This window comes from Nycticebus coucang, chromosome 2 (assembly GCF_027406575.1).
Source record: "Nycticebus coucang isolate mNycCou1 chromosome 2, mNycCou1.pri, whole genome shotgun sequence".
NCBI lineage: Eukaryota > Metazoa > Chordata > Mammalia > Primates > Lorisidae > Nycticebus > Nycticebus coucang.
This window is the reverse complement of record NC_069781.1, coordinates 94,823,641-94,831,144: the sequence shown is the minus strand read 5'-3', so window position 1 is coordinate 94,831,144 and position 7,504 is coordinate 94,823,641. Positions and strand designations below refer to the sequence as shown.

Genomic DNA, 7,504 nt, shown 5'->3' with positions numbered 1-7,504 from the left:
TAGCACAGGCAGCCTGGCTGTGGACCAATAGCCAGCTGATAACCCCAATTTCACTCTGTCTTTGCTTTTCTGCCTGCATATATTATGTTTAGAATTCACATGGGATGCAACTGTGGCATCAGAAGTATTTATGCATATGTAGAAAGTGGAATAATCTCCCCATCTCTATTATAATCTCCCCTCTATGTGTCATTTATTGTCTATTGAATGGGGTGGGGGAATTAGGGTCCTAATAGGAAATAGATGCCATTCAAAACTACTTACAAAGGTGTGGGTGTAATCCTTATACAAGTGATTGCGCAAGAATCCAGGGGAAGTGGCAGCCAGGCTGACGTAACCTCCATGTCCAAAGGGAAAAGGACAGCAATCAATATCTGAGATCCAGAAGAAGGGTATGTAGAGTTGGCCTCCTTGGGAAGTGCAGCAGCCTTCTAGTCGGGGACATGACAAACCTGCTTCAAGGCTATCTTGCAAGGAGAGAGCCAGGAGGACAAATGCTCTAACCTTTCTCCCTTCCTCTCCTTCTAGTCTTCTCTCTGGTGTTCTCCACTGTCCAGACACCTCATCCAGGCAGGTAGCAGAGAAGGATGAAGAGTGGATGCGGATGGGAAAGCAGAGGGTAACTACCAGAGAGATCAGGCTCCCAGCTGCAACAGGAAGGTGAGAGAATCCAGACCAGACTGCTCCAAAAGTCATGAAATGTGTTTACAGATGGTGCCAAAATAATGTATACTCATTTTAAGAAAGGAAAAAAAAGTATTATAATTGTAATACTCAATATATACCAAAAACAAAAGGTGAATACAAGTCACATTGAACATCTCCTATAATTGTGAACGGGGTCTTACAAAACTGAGTATTGTCAAATTCAATGGGGGGAAAACAAAAAGATCTGAACTGCTAACCATCTGTTAAGAACTTTGAAAGTTTTTTGGAAGCTTATGAATTGAAGACTGCCTAGGACTGAAGCTTAGGATAAATGAAAATGAAATATGATTTTTATTTTTGTATGCATTTTTAAGCCATATTTAGAAAGCCTAATTGAAAATAATATATACCTTTTTTTTTTTTAAAAAATATGGAATGCTTCATGAATTTGCGTGTCATCCTTGCGCAGGGGCCATGCTAATCTTCTCTGTATCGTTCCAATTTTAGTATATGTGCTGCCGAAGCGAGCACTAATATATACCTTTTTAATAGAGTAGAACCAGTATTACCAGAATCAGTATTAGTGATGAGGTTCCTGGGTGCAATACACCTGAATTACTGCTAAAGGATTATCTTAGTTTTTACTGCATAACAAATTACTGCAGATTTACTGGCTTAAACCAACACAGGTTGTTGTCATTGCCTCCCGGGTTCCAGTCCAGCCATAGGTTGACAGGGTCCTCTGCTCCGGGTCTTGCCAGGCTCCAAAAAACATGTTGGCCAGACCACATTTTCTTTTTTTTTTTTTTTTTGCAGGTTTTGGCCAGAGCTGGGTTTGAACCCACCACCTCCAGTATTTGGGGCCAGTGCCCTACTCCTTGAGCCACAGGTGCCCCCCAACCAGACCACATTTTCATCTGGATGCCAAGCTGGGGAAAAGCCCACTTCCAAACTTCTTCAGATGACTGGCAGATTCATATCTTTGTTGTTGCATGACTGAGGCCCCCAGCTTTTTGCTGGTGTCAGCTTGAGGGCACCCCAGTCCTGGAGGTTGATTGTAACCTCTCACCATGTGGGCATCCTCACCCAGCTGCTGCCTCCATCAGCATGGGGCCTCTCTGACCAACCTGTACAGGGTCTGTCCTCATTTTAAGGGCTCCCACCTGATTAAGCCAGGGCCATCCAGGATAATCTGTTTTGATTTACTCAGAATCATCCAATTTGGGATTTTACTCCCATCTGCAAAATCTTTTCACCTTTGCCATACTTGATCATTTAGAAAGAAGTCATCCGTCCTGCCTACACTGCCTTCCTAAAAGGAAGGTGATGATTACACAAGCTGTGGACAAGAGGGAGTCAGGCATCACAGAAGCACCCTAAGCGTTCTCTCCTTAGGCCAGTGGTTCTCAACCTTCCTAATGCCCCGATGTATTTTCATTGTTACAAAGGGGTCGCGACCCACAGGTTGAGAACCATTGCCTTAGGCTGAAATAAAATGGAATAAAAATGGTCATTTCAGGTTACAATTTCAGCCACCTGTTTTCTTTCCAAAGGGCATTTCTGGAATGAGACTTGCCAAGGCAGAACTGTTTAGGGGAATGTGTTAAGAAGTGTAACATTGCCTTTTCAGAAGCAGCCTCACCGAGTTGTTTGGGAAGACTGAGTGAGAGACAGATTGGAAAAGTTGCTATGGCTTTTATTTTATTTACTGGAGTAGACGTAGGGCTGCAGGTACCTGGCTTCCACAGGCAGGCAGTAGAGGTCTCCTTGCAGCCAGCAGTGCAGTTAAGCCCTGACTTTTGTTCCTAAGCCAGGAGTTTTTGATTAGATGCTTAATTGTGATTGGAAGCTTATGTTTAGTGTTTAGGCTTAGTGACCTGAAACACTGAAACATTCAGAGACAAATTTAGTACCTACTTTTAAGCCTGCTCCCCAGGACATGAATAAAAGGAATTATAGGGCTCATTGTTGGCACAAACGCTGGACAAACAAACGTCTTCCTGGCCATGCTACAACTCACTGTACAGGTGATTTTGTTTGTGGCATTTATGTTTACATAAATGTAAACCTTTCACCTTTCTGGCCCCAACCTGGGAAAAATTCCCTTCACAGCAGGGATTAGTGCCTAATGGCAAGAGAAAAAGCAATTAGCATTTCCTAACAGCTAACTAAACACAAAAGCTTCCCCTAGCCTTGGATGGAACACCTTTGACCATTCATTGCTCCTCTGCAGTAAAGCTGAGCACCTTACAATTTGTGCTTAATTACACAGGAAAAGAGAAATCTGTTTCTCAGGGAGAGCCTCTGAGAACCTGTTGGGGAAAGCTTTCAATTTTAATTACGGAAGAAATACTGGCTGAGGCAATGTTGAAAGGGAATTACCTTTCCTTTTTTTTTGGATTTTGCAAAACAGCTGGCCAAACAGAGCACCGCCAGCTCTGTTTAGCAAACCTGTGCAGGGTGGCTGCAAGGCCGTGCTGGGGTTCATTTTGCAAATCAGCTGGAAAGATTTCTTTGGGGTTTAAAGAAGCTAATTTAAACATTGCCTGTGTACAGAAACTTTAATCCCTCTTAATATGTCAGCTGTGCCATCAGAAAAGCAGACCTCCTGTGCTGGCGTATTCGAGTAGAAAACCAACACTGTCTTCATTATTCAAACCATCAGCCCATAGACAAAAGGGAGAAACAAGAAACAAATCATCCCGGTGACACCCAGATCTTTCCTATTTCATCTTGACAGGGTTTTCTTTCAATGCCGCGCTCCTTCCCCTCCCCCTCTCTGCAGCTCTTGCCTCCTGTTACTCTTTATGGTAATTGAAGCTGGTCCCCAAAGCCCTCAGAGGCTTGTATCTTCTTCTCAGATGAGTGAAGCTTCAGTGATAAACTTGAACTTAAAGTTACTGAGGCGGAACTGAGGGTTCATTTGATAGCTAGTGGTTTTCAGCAGCTCCGTGGGGCTTCGGGAGGCAGCATGAGGTAGATTGTTAATGTCCTGTGAGGGAAAACAATAACACATTTCATTAATGTGCTCATGTGTGAAGCATCCATTAGTGCACCGGAGGTATTAATGACGTTATGCTTTAAACTGACATGCGGGGCATGGCAGGAATTGCAAGGTCGGATGGGAACAGATGACAGAATGAACAAATATTTGAATAGCTTCATTTGCCTGCAGGTCAAATGGTGGGTGCCAGGGACGGGGTGCCGTGGGGGATGGAAAGGAATCCTTTTGTTTTAACATAGAGCAGTGGCAGCAAAACAAAGAAGGAGAAAACACATGTGTGTGCATGTGTGATCCCCTCAATCCCTCACAGATTGGGGAGGATGGGGGAAGTTTGCATAGAGGATGGGCAGGACCAGCTAAAAGCCACAGGTCATGTGATGGATTGATTGTGGGAAGGGGCCTTGTAGACTCTGGCCGATGGGAGACTTTCCTCAGGCAAAAGCTTCCCTCAGAGAATCCCTTTGTCAAGTCAGGAGGGAGACCAGGGATGCGTTCTCAGTTCAGCCGCCACCATGAGGGACATGGAATTTGCAGACACAAGTGTTGGCCAATAGGATGGTTGGATCCTTCATCTAGCACGACAGTTACCACAGTTACTGTATGGTACTGAGAGAAAAGCATGAAGAATCAGACTTGACATTGACCTCTAATAGTTAGAACTTGGTTGCACATTTAGCGACTATCCAGAAGGTGACAAGTGTTAGAATGGGGTCAGTGTAAAGCGCTTTGGGAAACAGACAAGTGACTAATATTTAGGGTAATACACATCTAGGTTTGCCATAGATGGTCCTGGTTTATGCTTGTTGTCTCAACATAATGGCTGGAACTTTTAAAGGTATCCTAACCTGCGGGCAAACACATCTACGGTGTTAAGAGTCAGGATGAGGTTCTGTGTGTCATTATGCACATAGGATTTGCTCTCTTCTTTGTGTGTTCGTGTTTTTAAAAATTCATGGCAATGTAATTCATTGAACTGATTCCGTAACTGAATTGAGCAGTTACTGTTTAGCGTTTGCTTTGATAATGAGATGTACAAAAAGTATTTGATGTTTTTTCCTGGATTGCAGCAGCTCAATGCCCTCTGTGGATTCTGAATGGGCAGGTTCTCCTGGCTGCAGATCCAGATCGGATGGGAGAAGTCAGCAACACAAGGATCAGGGTGACATGCATAATTCAACATGCTGTGACTTCTCTGCAGAGAGCACTCTTGGTTTGTTTTACTCAGCCTCCAACGGTCTTTCTCAGCCAGAGAAGACAATTCCCTTAATGCTGTCCTAAAGCAGAGTGACCACTGACTCGCAGTTAAATTAACAACAAAGGGGCTTCACATGCTATGAGAATCAAATGCCAACTTGGACGATCTCAAATGGCAGCCCCCAATGGGAAGGTCATTGCAGGATTGGACCTAATGCCTTGCTTTTTTTTTTTTTTTCTGAAAGCAGACTTTAGGTCTATTTTATACTATCTGTAGAGACCAGAAGTTAGGCAACATTTGTATGTTGAACCTGTAAGGAATTAAAATATTAGCAGCAAGATCAATTTCCTCAAGTTCTTATCCAGTCAATTAATATGATATTTGTAGCCAGACTAAGTGGAAATGCCTATGAAGTTTTAAGATGTTTTTCTTCCCCAATTAGAAGCTGAGCATGATGAATCTTCCCTGATGGTATTTTATTTTATTTATTTATTTTTTTTATATTATATATTGTGTAATATTTATTTCTAATTACAAATAAATGCAATTTTATCTTGAAGCATGGTGTAGCATGGGTAACAGTCTTAATATAACAGAAGTAAACTACATTACTACATTTTGCGACAGTATGCATTAAAAGCCAACATCTGTGCAAAGGTTGAGATTATAGCTGTGTACATTAATGTGATCATGGGGCACTATACACTGGTTTTATAGACCATTTGACACATTTTCATCACACTGGTTAACATAGCCTTCCTGGCATTTTCTTAGTTATTGTGTTAAGACATTTACATTCTACATTTACTAAGTTTCACATATACCCTTGTAAGATGCACCGCAGCTGTATCCCACCAATCACCCTCCCTCCGTCCACCTTCCCCCTCCCTCCCCTCCCTTTCCCCCTTCCCTCTATTCTTGGATTACAACTGGGTTATAGCTTTCATGTGAAAGCCATAAATTAGTTTCATGGTAGGGCTAAGTACATTGGATACTTTTTCTTCCATTCTTGAGATACTTTACTAAGAAGAATATGTTCCAGCTCCATCCATGTAATCATGAAAGAGGTAAAGTCTCCATCTTTCTTTAAGGCTGCATAATATTCCATGGTGTACATATACCACAATTTATTAATCCATTCATGGATCGATGGGCACTTGGGCTTTTTCCATGACTTAGCAATTCTGAATTGGGCTGCAATAAACATTCTGGTACAAATATCTTTGTTATGATGTGATTTTTGGTCTTCCAGGTATATGCCTAGTAGAGGAATTATAGGATTGAATGGCAGATCTGTTTTTAGATCTCTAAGTGTTCTCCAAACATCTTTCCAAAAGGAATGTATTAATTTGCATTCCCGCCAGCAGTGTAGAAGTGTTCCCTTTTCTCCACATCCATGCCAACATCTCTGGTCTTGGGATTTTGTGATATAGGCTAATCTTACTGGAGTTAGAGGATATCTCAAAGTAGTTTTGATTTGCATTTCTCTGGTGATTAAAGATGATGAGCATTTTTTTATATGTCTGTAGGCCATGTGCCTGTCGTCTTCAGAGAAGTTTCTCTTCAAGTCCCTTGCTCAGCCTGCAATGGGATCACTTGTTCTTTTCTTGCTAATGCATTTGAGTTCTCTGTGGATTCTGGTTATTAAACCTTTGTCAGAGACATAACCTGCAAATATCTTCTCCCATTCTGAGGGCTGTTTGCTTGCTTTACTTACTGTGTTCTTGGCTATGCAGAAGCTTTTTACTTTGATCAGGTCCCAGGATGGTATTTTTGAAGCTGCTTCAATTGCCCGGGGGGAGGGGGGTCCTCCTCATAAAATACTCGCCTAGACTGATTTCTTCAAGGGTTTTCCCTGTACTCTCTTCTAGTATTTTTATAGTTTCATGTCTTAAATTTAAATCTTTAATCCAGTGAGAGTCTATCTTAGTTAATGGTGAAAGGTGTGGGTCCAGTTTCAATCTTTTACAGGTTGCCAGCCAGTTCACCCAGCACCATTTATTAAATAGGCAATCTTTTCCCCACTGAATGTTTTTAATTGGCTTGTCAAAGATCAAATAACGGTAAGTAGCTGGATTCATCTGTTGGTTCTCTATTCTGTTCCAGACATCTACTTTTCTGCTTTTGTGCCAGTACTATGCTGTTTTATCACTATCAATTTATAGTATAGTCTGAGGTCAGGTAGCGTGATTCCTCCTGCTTTGTTTTTATTTCTGAGTAATGTCTTGGCTATTTGAGGTTTTTTTCTGATTCCATATAAAACGAATATTATTTTTTCAAGATCTTTAAAGTATGACAGTTGAGCTTTAATAGGGATTGCATTAAAATTGTATATTGCTTTGTGTAGCATGGACATTTTAACAATGTTGATTCTTCCCAGCCATGAGCATGGTATTTCTTTCTATTTGTTAACATTTTCAGCTATTTCTTTTCTTAGAGTTTCATAGTTCTCTTTATAGAGATCTTTCACATCCTTTGTTAGATAAACTCCCAAATATTTCATCTTCTTTGGCACTACTGTGAATGGAACAGAGTCCTTAACTGTTTTTTCAGCTTGACTATTGTTGGTATATATAAAGGCTACCGATTTATGAATGTTGATTTTGTAACCTGAGATGCTGCTGTAGTCCTTGATCACTTCTAAGAGTTTTGTAGAA

At 41.4% G+C, this 7,504-nt stretch overlaps 1 non-coding gene across 1 annotated transcript; it reads right to left on the bottom strand.

Moving 5' to 3' along the window:
• Positions 1-1,072: 1,072 nt before the first annotated feature.
• On the bottom strand, positions 1,073-1,179 carry LOC128579957 (U6 spliceosomal RNA). Its single transcript, XR_008378324.1, has one exon. It is a non-coding gene; the product is annotated as a U6 spliceosomal RNA (small nuclear RNA).
• Between the last annotated feature and the right edge of the window lie 6,325 nt (positions 1,180-7,504).